General features: G+C 44.4%; 1 non-coding gene across 1 annotated transcript; it reads right to left on the reverse strand.

Moving 5' to 3' along the window:
• Positions 1-773: 773 nt before the first annotated feature.
• On the reverse strand, positions 774-880 carry LOC138755962 (U6 spliceosomal RNA). Its single transcript, XR_011352658.1, has one exon. It is a non-coding gene; the product is annotated as a U6 spliceosomal RNA (small nuclear RNA).
• Between the last annotated feature and the right edge of the window lie 12,048 nt (positions 881-12,928).

The following is a 12,928-nucleotide window of genomic DNA, read 5'->3' on the forward strand; positions in this document are numbered from 1 at the left end:
TGGTACTTTGGAGCTTTCTTATAATTTGGGAGATCCAATGCACTGTCATCATGGATGCAATTTGACCCAGAACCCTGGAGTTGTGCATTAATGCCGCAGTTGAGTTAAAGAGTCATGGCAGATTAATTCCAGTTACTTCCTGTGCATTTAATGGTGCGTTCACTGCACCAGTCCATCCCCTTCTTTAACCCAGCTCTCAATAGAAATCTAGGCCAAAGTGTTTACTGCTTTCTTTAAATTACATTTGATGTTTATTTTGGTTGTTCCATATTACAGTTGTAAAGTTATTCATCCTATGAGTCCAACTTTATTATGAAAATATTAGTCTTTGCTGAATGAGATCAATGAAGCGATGCAAAGGGAGCTTAAGGATTTAAAAAGTCTAAAAGTTAGCAAAATCCACCAGACAAATCTATCCCCTTCATATGCACAAACCCTTGGCAACAAAGCTGTCATAAACAGAATGACTGATTTAAATATAGAATTATTTTTTGCAGTTCAGCGAAAAAAAAATCTGATATCTGTTTTAGCTGTGGTCTCTTCAAACCATCTGTTCTCAAATACATTATCCTTATTCATTTAACCACTTTAACCACTTTGCTTTGTATTGTAACCCATTAATTTTTGAAATTTCATTTTCAGTTACAAAGAACTCTAATACTTTGCAGCATCAACACCCACTGGCAAAGGTCTAAAAGACTAAAATATAAATAAAAAATACTGGAAACACTCGGCTAGTAGGCAGCATTTCTGTGAGAGAGAAAGTTTTTTTTTAAAATATGGAACGCTTCACGAATTTGCGTGTCATCCTTGCGCAGGGGCCAGGCTAATCTTCTCTGGATCGTTCCAATTTTAGTATATGTGCTGCCGAAGCGAGCACAGAGAGAAAGTTAATGATTCAAGTCAAAGATCCTTTGCTTCCAGCATTTTCTCTTTTAATTTCAGATGTTCACCATCTTCAGTATTTCTTTTACTTTGTCTCCAATCATCTCAGTCTGAGTCATCACCGCAGTTAATGGGAATTTCCAGCGATCTTATAACTAGGGTGGAGCACTGTGACAAATTGCAAGACTTGAGATCTTCAATAACGTCACTCAAGTGTGTGAAGGAGAATGAAATAACAAGTAAGAGCAGACGAAAGTTAATCAAGCAGGGTGGCGAGGAACAGAGTGGGCTCCTTTTCCGTTGAACAGGTGCTCCGTGAGTGCAAGTAGAATTGTTCTTCTTGGATTTCCATGATATGCTCTCCACACCATTGGACTTCGTGCCCAAGACTAGATAGCAAAGGTACTAAACTTCAATGAGTTTGGCAAAGAAAGATATCAGTCAATTTGTCCCAAGTGAATTGTCCAATATTAACCTTGGGTTTCAAGGTATATTCACTTTTCACAACTTGGGCACAATATCAAAAGGAGGAGGAAGAAAAAGTCACAATCTTTCTTTTATTGGTCCTACATATACACAAGAACCTAAAGGGTAAGTGAAGTTATCTAAAAAATAGAGATAATTAACTAGTTTCAAAAATTACACACTATTTCTAAATAATGAAAAAATGAACAGAGCAGCAAAAAAAATGAGTAATGAAAAGTGAAACAATTTTTAAAAATTTTTAGACATAGAGCATAGAAACAGGCCCTTTTGGCCCAGGAATCCAGGCTGCACAAATACCCAAATTAACCTACAATCTTGGTATGTTTGAAGGGTGAGGAAACGGGAGCACCCAGAGGAAACCCACGCAGACACAGGGTGAATGTCCATACAGATTCAAACCTAGATTGCTGGCACTGTAATAGCATTGCACTAACCATTAGGCCAACTGTGCCTCCCCTGCAAGCATGATTCCTTCAGGTTTTAGACATGGTCTTTTCTTGTTTTGAAATATGGAAATCGCAATAGCTCTATGAGGCTGGCCATCCATTTATATTACAATCCTAAACCCTTGCCACACATTCAGTGAAATTCAGAGGTGAGAGTCAACACATCCTTATTGGCTTTGAGAAGGCAGTGGTGATCACACTATGAACCACTGCACTCCATCTGGTGAAAGTACTTTATACAAATGTTCAGTGGAGAACTCTTACCTTTGAACAAGTGACAATGAAGGAATAGCACTGCTTCAAGTCTTAGTTATCTTCTGCCAGCCATGCAGCAGAGAACTACCAATCAAATCCTCATCACGCATCAGCATGGAGGTCAGGAACTTGCTGGTGACCAGATGCCGGGGTGCTACATCTGAATACTGGATTCGCCACTTTGTCCAGTGGCAGAACTCAGTTTTGTTGCGCAGAGGAATCTTACGGCTTCTGTGCCTTTGTTTTTATGTTAGCAATAACTACTGTAACTAGAATGGCTCCATTCAATTTATTGAGAATTGGTAGGCATTTTAATTTATTTGGATTAATATTAACATTTTAATTAGGGTGACATGGTTAGCATGTGCAGTTAGCACAATTTTTTTTACATAGACAGCAACCTTGGTTTCAATCCATCACTGCCTGTAAAAAGTTTGTACATTCTCCCTGTGACCAGGTGAGTTTCCTCAAGGTGCTCTGTTCCAAAGAGATATGGGTAAATTTGGTGCATTTTGGTGGCATGTGCTCATGGGCTGGAAGGGCCTGTTACCAAGCAGTATCTCTGAAATAAAGTTAAATTTAAATTAAATTAATTGCAAGCTGCCAAACGATCATCAGCATGTTTCATGGCCAGAACTTTACACTCTGCCTGAGGCAGAGTCCACACTCATGGATTCCTTCACAGAATAGCAGTAGCACAGTCAGACTTATCCCACACGACGGTGGAGGTGCAAAGCAGACATGGATCACATGGAGGGCAAATGGAAGTTACAGACAAAGTTGAGTACAATTAGGCCTAACATATTTCCAAGTCAAGATAATCTTGAAGTCAGGAATCTTTCAAGTAACATGATTCCATAACCTTCTGCCAATGCTCTTCTTCATAGTTGACATCTTGGCACATTAGTGCAGCAAGTGTGCATACTGTAAATAGTGCACACTGCAGCTAAAGGGCACCACTGGTGGAGGGAATACTGGATGCTGTATTCCATCAAAGAAGTTACTTTGTCCTGTTGGTGTTAAACTTCCTGTACGTTGTTGGAGCTGCACTCATCCAAGCAAATGAAAAGAATTATGTGCTATTATAACTCAATAATTATCAGCTCATGGTGAATAATCCTGAGGTCTTGCTACTTGCTGCCATGGACTGTTTCATTTGCTGAGATATTGTGGGGTGGAACTGATCGTTGCCGAATCTTCAGGGAACAATCTATGACTCACCTTGTGAAGATTGCAAGTTAAGCAGGAAGAGCCTTGGTTGAGAAAAATACACAGTGCTGGAGAGAGAATATATCCTGGAAAAATAAAGTACAGAATCTCTCTTGACAGAGTTTTAAAACAGACAAAGGTTTTCTTACGCCACTGAAACTATTCAGAGAGCCGCCAACATGTGGGAAGGATATATTGAAGAGCAGATTTGCAGCAAAATTGCAGTGTTGCACATAAACTGTAGACTAGTGATAATATAGACTGGGATATCAATTGCATAATTAGCAAATAGTGGAAAAAGTTTCTGAAGTGTTTAAGGAAAAGTTTCTTAATCAGTATGCTTCAAGCTGCAAAAGGGAAGTGACACTGTTGTACCTTGTTTCAAGAAATGCAAGCTAACTTGAATTAACATCAAAGGGGAACATCGAAGAAACACAATCATGAAGTTAACGGTCAAGGTAAGAGACAGGCCAATCCAGAATGAAATCAGCAGTTGGAGAAGAATTACTTTCAATGAGCTGAGAACAGATGTAGCCTGCAAAAATTGGAATAAAAGCTTGCCAGGCAAATTTGCAGTTGAGCAATTGGAGGCTTTTAATAAGGTGATATTTCAACAAACCAGGTACTTCACTAAAACAGAGCAGGGCAAGGGTAATAAAGCCAGAGCTCACTGGAAGACCAAATACAGAGAGTAGGAAAGAAAGAACATATGACAGATGGCATATTGTCAACACATGTGAGAAACAAATGGACTACAGGAAGTTCGGGTGAGAAATAAATAAAGAAACTAAAAGGGGAAAAGAGGGTGCGTGAGAGAAGCTTGGCATGTTGAGGTAACTTACTGAGTCTTCATCATGGAAAAAAGGTACAATGGAAGGGCAGGAAAGGAAGATCATTTTTAATTTTCTTTTAAAATTTTGATGTACAGCACTGTAACAGGCCAATTTGGCCCTACGAGTCCGTGCTGCCAAATTTACACATCGTTAACCTACACCTTGGTATGTTTTTGAATTCGGAATAAATTAAGAACTGAAAAGCCCAAGGCTGATCAAGATGCAAGTGAAATGGATCATAAGTCCAGAGTGTGATGGGAAACAAAGGAGGAAATTGCTCGTGCCTTTTCCCCAAGTGTCGTCAACTTGGACGAGATTCAACAGCTGATGGAGGTCAGAAGAAAGTCAGTAAGGCAGATTGACCCAAAGCTGTAAAACTGCATTGGGTCTGAGGTTAACCATGAGTGAGTGCTCCCAGGACTATTTCCTTCTGCCTGAAGATGTCTTTTTTGCCACGTCTGGCAGGTCAGTCTATAGTGAGGAAGAAGCATGCCCAGGGGTTGTGATGAAGGATTGCCACAATGACTGCGAGGATGTCAGACTGTTGCTTGACCAGTCTGTGGGGACAGCTGTTGTGTGGGAAGGGAAAGGTATGATGAGTTCAGAGAATAGTTGGTCTGGACACATGTCAGGGAATCGGAACAGGGATAACACAAACAAGTACTGTGAATCACACAACACAGTGCAACCAAGTCACATCAGCCGTAGCACTACCAATACCAGTAACTGTTTTAACTTTCACAAACATAAAAGAACCCAGCTACATCAGACGTAATACTACTAACAACTATTTATACAGCCTTAGTACAACCAAGGACTACAGTACACTACCCGCCATTCCTTTTCTAACGTGGGCACAGCTCAGATGCTATCTATTACTAAACATCACCCCCAATCCCTCTGTAGTGCACACCTTACCAATGATTCCTCCAATGTTGTCCACAGCAGGGTTCACTTTGGGGCAGAAGAGCAAAAGAGAAAGACATGGTGGATTTTATAGTGTAGGAAGATGGAGGGTCTGGCCCAGGTAATCACTAGGTGTGTACCAATGGTTGACAAGAGTCCAACCTTGACTGGCAGGTGATGCAACTTCTGACTAGGTTCTAGATGGAGAGATCATGTGACTCTCCATAATCCACAGTCCCACTAGGTTTCAGAGGGAGAGGTCACATGACCTCCACAATCAACAGCTAAGTGAACAGTTTATAAGGCCACATGTCCATAAAATATAGGAACAGAAAGCCCATTCAGCCCATCAAGTCTACCCTGCTATTGAATTACAACCTGATCGATTTTCGCACTTATCCCGGCTTTCTCCCCATAACCTTTGATGCTCTGGTTAATCAAGACCCAATCAATCTCTGTCTTCAATGCAACCAATGACTTGGCCTCCACAACTGCCTGAGGCAACAAATGAGACACATTCACCACCCTCTGGATTAAGAAATTCCTTCACATCTCTGCTCTGAATATTTCAACATTAAAAATGTTTCAATGAGATCCCCTTATTCTCCTAAATTTCAACGAGCACAGGCCAAGAGACATAAACATTCCTCATATGTTAACCCTTTCATTCCCGGGATCATCCTTGAGAACCTCCTCTGAACCCTCTCTAATATCAGCACATCCTCTCTTAAATGAGGATCCTAAATATGATCACAATATTCCCAGTGCAGTCTCACCAATGCCTTTTCAAGCCTCAACGTCACATCCCAAGCTTTCCTCAAGAATACAAGCATTGTATTTGCCTTCTTCACCACCAACTCAACATGTAAATTTAACTTCAGGTGATCCTATCCGAGGACTCAAAGCCTCTTCGCATCTGGGTATTTTCAATTTTCTCCCCATTTTTAAAAAAATCAGTCTATAATTTTCTTTCTGCAGTCTTCTTCCATTCTTGAATATTGGGGTGATATTTTTCCACTCCTTCGTGACCATGCCAGAATCCATTGATTCCTGAAAGAGGGTGCATAAGGGAAGATTGGCCTCCACAATCTCTACAGCTGCTTCTTTCACAAATGAAAGGTGCATGGTATCTGGTCCGGGACACTTCTCTACCCTCAGACCATTTAGCTTTCTGAGCACCTTCTCCCTTGAAGTAGTAACTGCTCTCACATCCCTTCCATGATACCCTTGGACATCTCGCACACTGTGAGTATCTTCCACAGTGAAGACTGATGAAAAATACTCATTTAGTTCCTCTGCCATCTCCTTGCCTCCCATTATTATTTCTCCATTTTCTTGTGGGCCTATATCTACTCTCACCTCCATTTTACTCTTTATATACTTCAAGAAGCTCTTTGTATCCTCTTCGATATTATTTGCTAGCCTACTTTCATGCTTCTTTTCCCTCCTTATGAATGTTTGAGTTGCCTCTCCCTCCCCACTAATTTTTGCTTCCTTGTATCCCCTCACATTTGCTTTTGTGTTGGCCATGACTTCACCCATCAAGCTTAGTTGTGATGTTTTTCCATTTGAACATTTCCTCTTTGGTATGTATTTGTCCTGCAAGTTTCTCAAGCTTTACCCAAGCTCTCTAATCACCTCTGGTGCATTATACAACACACAATCCAGTAGAGTCGATCCCCTCGTGGGCTCATCAACAAGCTTCTCTAAAAAGCCACCTGTAGGCTTTCTACAAATTCTCCCACTTGAGATCCATTCCAAACCTAGTTTTTCCTTTCTACTTGCATGTTAAAATCCCCCATGATTACCCAAACATTGCCCGTCTGACACGCCTATTTAATTTGTTGCCCACATTCCAGCTACTCTCTGGTGGTCTATATATCACAGTCAACAATGCCCTTTAACTCAAACCTCAGTGACTCTATATCTTCTGAATCTATGTCACCTCTTCCTCATGATTTAATGTTATTCCTTACCAAAAGAACCATGCCACCCCTCTGTTCACATGCTTATCCTTTTGATACGCTGTGTATTCTGGAAATTCAGCTTCCAATGACATCCATCCTTTAGCCACAAATCTGTGATGGCCACAATGTCATACCTGCCAATCTTTAGCTGTACTACAAGGTGATCTACTTTATTTCTTATGCTGCATACATTTAAATGCAAAACCTTTAGCCCTGTGTTCGTTATTTTTTTTAAAAAAACCTGTGTCCTTGTTGCATTGCAATTCAACCCAATGGCTGCAATTTTGCCACATCTGCCTGTCCTTCCACACAAACACCCTACCAGCTATTTCCATAATGCCTCTTCACTTTGGTTCCCAGCTCCCCCTCGTAAATCAATTTTAAACATAACCCCCCTCCCCCAACAGCATTAGCAAACCTCCCTGCCAGGATATTGATTCTCCTCAAATTCAGGTGTCACCCATCCCACTTTTACAGGACACCCCTTCCCCAGAAGTGGTTCTAATTGTCCAAGAACTTGAAACCCTGTCTCCTGAACGATCTCCTCAGCCACTTATTTATCTGCACTATCTTCCTCTTCTGACCTTCCATAGCTCATGACAACATGAATAATCCAGAGATTGTCAATTTGGAGGTCCTGCACTTCAGCCTCTTTCCTTACATCCTAACTTACTTTACAGGCCCACTACCCTACTAATGTTTATGTTATTAGTACCAATGTGTATCATGATTTCTGGCTGCTCACCCTCCCCTTTAAGAATACTCAGAGACATCCTGGACCCGAACACCAGGAGGCAGTGCACTGTTCTAGAGTCTCTTTTGCGGCTGCAGAATCTCCTATCTGATCTCCTATCATGTCCCCTATCATGTCTAGGTTATCCCTCTCAGTAGTATCCATAGTGGTCTACTTGTTGCTAAGAGGAGTGGCAACAAGGTGACCATGCACTGACACTCCCTTTACCTCCTTCAGTGTTCACCCATCCACTAGCTGAATCCTGCTGTCTGGGTTTAACCACCCACTCAAAGGTTTTAGGCGAGCCTAAGGGGAGCCAGCACACTTGACTACAGCAAAGCCACCATCAAGAACACCTCCTGAACTATCCCATGACTGCACATCGGCAAGTCTGATCACCTGGCTGAACTTCTACACCCAACGTACGAGCAGAGACTGAGCACTATAGCATCGGAGGTGTAGATGGTGTAGGTATGATCAAGGGAGGTGGCAGAGCACCTACAGGACTGCTTTCAATCAGTGGACTGGACTATCTTCAAACTTGAATGAATATGCCACGGTTGTCACTGACTTCATCAACACCTGTGTGCAAGCGTTTGTGCCAATGTGCACATACCATGAGTACACCATCAGAAGCCATGGATGAATCAGAAGATATGCAATCTGCTGAGGGTGAGGTCAATGGTATTTAAGATCCAGTTCTCCACAGGAAGTCCAAGTACAGAGTCAGATGCTTGCCATCGAAGGAGGGGATTGCAGGCTGCTACATCCTACAAGGAGAAGCTGAACATCAGAAATGGCTACGATGCTTCACTAGCCGATAAGCTGAACACCTTTTATGCTCAATTTGAAAAGATGAATTCAATGGTACCAATGAGAATCACTGCAGAAGCTGACGACCGTGTGATATCTGTCTTTGAGCCCAATGTCAGAACATCCTTTCAGAAGGTGAACCCTCGCAAGATGTCAAGCCCTGAAGGCATACTTGGCATGGTACTAAAAATCTGTGCCAACTATCTAGTTGGAGTGTTCACAGGCGTTTTCAATTTCTCATTGCTGCAGTCAGAGATACCCACTGGCTTCAAAATGGCATTGATCATACTGGTGCCAAGAAGAGCAGAGTGAGTTACCTCAATGACGATCACCCAGTCGCCCCTCACATCGATTGTGATGAAATGCTTTGAGAGATTTGTTATGGCCAGAGTCAACTTGTACCGAGGTAAAGATCTGCACCCACTGCAATTCATCCACCACCACAATCACTTTATCTCACTGCCTCTCCACTCAGCCCTGGATCACCTACACAACAGCAACATTAAGACTATATTTCACTGACTACAGCTCAGCTTTCAAAACTATCATACACAAAGTACTGGTCAACAAGTTTCGAAAGGATCCTTGCCTTCCTAGAGCAGAGTCAGCATGAATTTAAAAAAATGTTGCCTCATCACTGACAATCAGCAGTGGTGCACCTCAAGGATGCGTGCTTAGGGGGGGCGTGGCAAGATGACGTAGAGCAGGGGTGTCAAACTCAAATTCACGGAGGGCCAAAATTAAAAACTTGGACTAAGTCGAGGGCCGAACTAAATATTTATTGAAAATTTTCAACAACATCTGCATGTTTTCTCTTCTTTCAACATATGTAATGTTAAACTTTAGGATATAACTTTAGGAGGATAATGTTACAGGTCAGGAGTAGGTAGCTCAAGTTCATCCTTTGCTTGACCTGAGGGAAACATATTTGGTCCCTGTGGAGATGTACTCAGCATTCACAGGCTGTGTCCATTTTGGCCTGCATCAGGACTCAGCATTTCCTGCTCACTCCTCAGGTTCTAGGCCTCTATTCACCCTCAACCCACCATCCCTCTACCTGACCAGTCCTTTACCCAACCTCTACTCACCCCTCACTCCACTCGCTCTGCCTCTACCCACCCCATCCTATACACGCCCCTCTACTGCCTCTCCCCTCAACCTGTTCCTCCTTCTACCCATCTCTCACCCTCTAATCACCCCTCCCCTACTCACCCTGCCCCTTCCCTTTTACCTCTTCCCTATCCACCCCTCCTTCTACTCATCCCTCCCTCTAACTGCCCCTCGCACCACCATAACTTCCCCTGCCCATTACTCCTCTGCCCACCCCTGCTTACCCACCCACTCAGACCCAGCGTGCTGCCAATCAGCCTTTGCGGACAGCCACCATCTCTCTCTTCACGTGCAGGGCCGAACCAGCCGTCCCTGGGGTCCGCACGGGTGCAAGCGCTGAAGGCCGTGGCGGCCGGGAGAAGTGCGCTCGCGCTGTGGAAGGGCCATCCGATGCCAGTCGCGCGGGGCTCGTGCTGCCCGGGGGCCATGCGCAGCCTGCCATGCCCGTCGCGCCGACAGGAAATCATAGGCGCTCGCCAATCCGCCGCACCGCTCGACAGGTGGGAGAAGTGACTGGTTGTGCGGGGAGCCTTCCAACCGGCTTGCCGGCTGATGACATCGACAGACTTCTCGTGTTACAATTTCTCGTGTTACAATGGGGAAGGATATGCAATGAAGGGGGAGGATGGTGGAGGTGACATTACCAAAAAACAGCATCGTCTCTCACTGCAGGGCGGGCCACCTCTAATACATTTTTGAAATGATCTTGCGGGCCAAATATAATTATATCATGGGCCAAATTTGGCCCGCGGGCCAGAGTTTGACATGTGTGGCGTAGAGTCTAGACGTGTAATCTCGACCTCTCCGGCCAGACTTTTAAGAACCCGTTTTTAACTCTTTGTTTTCAGATTTAAATTTTTTTAAACTTAGTTTAAAGTATCAAGGAATTGTTATGGCTATTAATGGTAAAAAGATTAAACCTCAAGTAAAGAAGAAACTACATTTTCGGAGTGTTGAAGATTTAGAGCCTAAACAGTCTGCTACAACTTCAGGTTTGCTTTCTTTCAAGCCTAAACCACAGAGATTCCCTGTGGGAGCTGAAAAAATGACTACTACCGAGGAGAAGAACATCGCTGGAATTACCCATTCTCAGGAGGAAGGTGCGTGTGCCCCCAATGTGGATCCTGATTCTGGCAGCCTGCCGACTTTAACGGAGGGGGCAATCAAGAAGACGACTCCATTGCTTGAAATGTCTCAGGAAGTACTCCAATCTGAATATCTTGATCTCTTCCGTAAGTTTTTGCAACAACAATGGGTTGCGGGGAGAGACCAGCGTCGACCCCTGAGGAAGTCGGGGTGCCGTCGCTGGGAGTCCAGACCCACAGTAAAACTGTTAAACTGCGTGTTGTTGAGATGCAGCAGGAGCTGCAGTTACCTGGTTCTGCCACTATGCAAGAGAAAGCAGGGCTGAGCTTTTCTGAATTACAATGTAAACAGCTAAGCTTTATAATCCTGCTCCAGCTCCCTCAACAGCCCCTAAGGCTAGAGCTGGATGAGGTTCCCACCCTGGATGAGACATATAAGGCAATCGAACAACTGAAAAGTGGCAAAGCAGCAGGTATGGATGGAATCCCCCCAGAAGTCTGGAAGGCTGGCGGCAAAACTCTGCATGCCAAACTGCATGAGTTTTTCAAGCTTTGTTGGGACCAAGGTAAACTGCCTCAGGATCTTCGTGATGCCACCATCATCACCCTGTACAAAAACAAAGGCGAGAAATCAGACTGCTCAAACTACAGGGGAATCACGTTGCTCTCCATTGCAGGCAAAATCTTCGCTAGGATTCTACTAAATAGAATAATACCTAGTGTCGCTGAGAATATTCTCCCAGAATCACAGTGCGGCTTTTGCGCAAACAGAGGAACCACTGACATGGTCTTTGCCCTCAGGCAGCTCCAAGAAAAGTGCAGAGAACAAAACAAAGGACTCTACATCACCTTTGTTGACCTCACCAAAGCCTTCGACACCGTGAGCAGGAAAGGGCTTTGGCAAATACTAGAGCGCATCGGATGTCCCCCAAAGTTCCTCAACATGATTATCCAACTGCACGAAAACCAACAAGGTCGGGTCAGATACAGCAATGAGCTCTCTGAACCCTTCTCCATTAACAATGGCGTGAAGCAAGGCTGTGTTCTCGCACCAACCCTCTTTTCAATCTTCTTCAGCATGATGCTGAACCAAGCCATGAAAGACCCCAACAATGAAGACGCTGTTTACATCCGGTACCGCACGGATGGCAGTCTCTTCAATCTGAGGCGCCTGCAAGCTCACACCAAGACACAAGAGAAACTTGTCCGTGAACTACTCTTTGCAGATAATGCCGCTTTAGTTGCCCATTCAGAGCCAGCTCTTCAGCGCTTGACGTCCTGCTTTGCGGAAACTGCCAAAATGTTTGGCCTGGAAGTCAGCCTGAAGAAAACTGAGGTCCTCCATCAGCCAGCTCCCCACCATGACTACCAGCCCCCCCACATCTCCATCGGGCACACAAAACTCAAAACGGTCAACCAGTTTACCTATCTCGGCTGCACCATTTCATCAGATGCAAGGATCGACAATGAGATAGACAACAGACTCGCCAAGGCAAATAGCGCCTTTGGAAGACTACACAAAAGAGTCTGGAAAAACAACCAACTGAAAAACCTCACAAAGATAAGCGTATACAGAGCCGTTGTCATACCCACACTCCTGTTCGGCTCCGAATCATGGGTCCTCTACCGGCACCACCTACGGCTCCTAGAACGCTTCCACCAGCGTTGTCTCCGCTCCATCCTCAACATCCATTGGAGCGCTCACACCCCTAACGTCGAGGTACTCGAGATGGCAGAGGTCGACAGCATCGAGTCCACGCTGCTGAAGATCCAGCTGCGCTGGATGGGTCACGTCTCCAGAATGGAGGACCATCGCCTTCCCAAGATCGTATTATATGGCGAGCTCTCCACTGGCCACCGTGACAGAGGTGCACCAAAGAAAAGGTACAAGGACTGCCTAAAGAAATCTCTTGGTGCCTGCCACATTGACCACCGCCAGTGGGCTGATAACGCCTCAAACCGTGCATCTTGGCGCCTCACAGTTTGGCGGGCAGCAGCCTCCTTTGAAGAAGACCGCAGAGCCCACCTCACTGACAAAAGGCAAAGGAGGAAAAACCCAACACCCAACCCCAACCAACCAATTTTCCCTTGCAACCGCTGCAATCGTGTCTGCCTGTCCCACATCGGACTGGTCAGCCACAAACGAGCCTGCAGCTGACGTGGACTTTTTACCCCCTCCATAAATCTTCGTCCGCGAAGC

Source organism: Narcine bancroftii, chromosome 2 (genome assembly GCF_036971445.1).
Source record: "Narcine bancroftii isolate sNarBan1 chromosome 2, sNarBan1.hap1, whole genome shotgun sequence".
In the NCBI taxonomy this organism is placed as follows: domain Eukaryota; kingdom Metazoa; phylum Chordata; class Chondrichthyes; order Torpediniformes; family Narcinidae; genus Narcine; species Narcine bancroftii.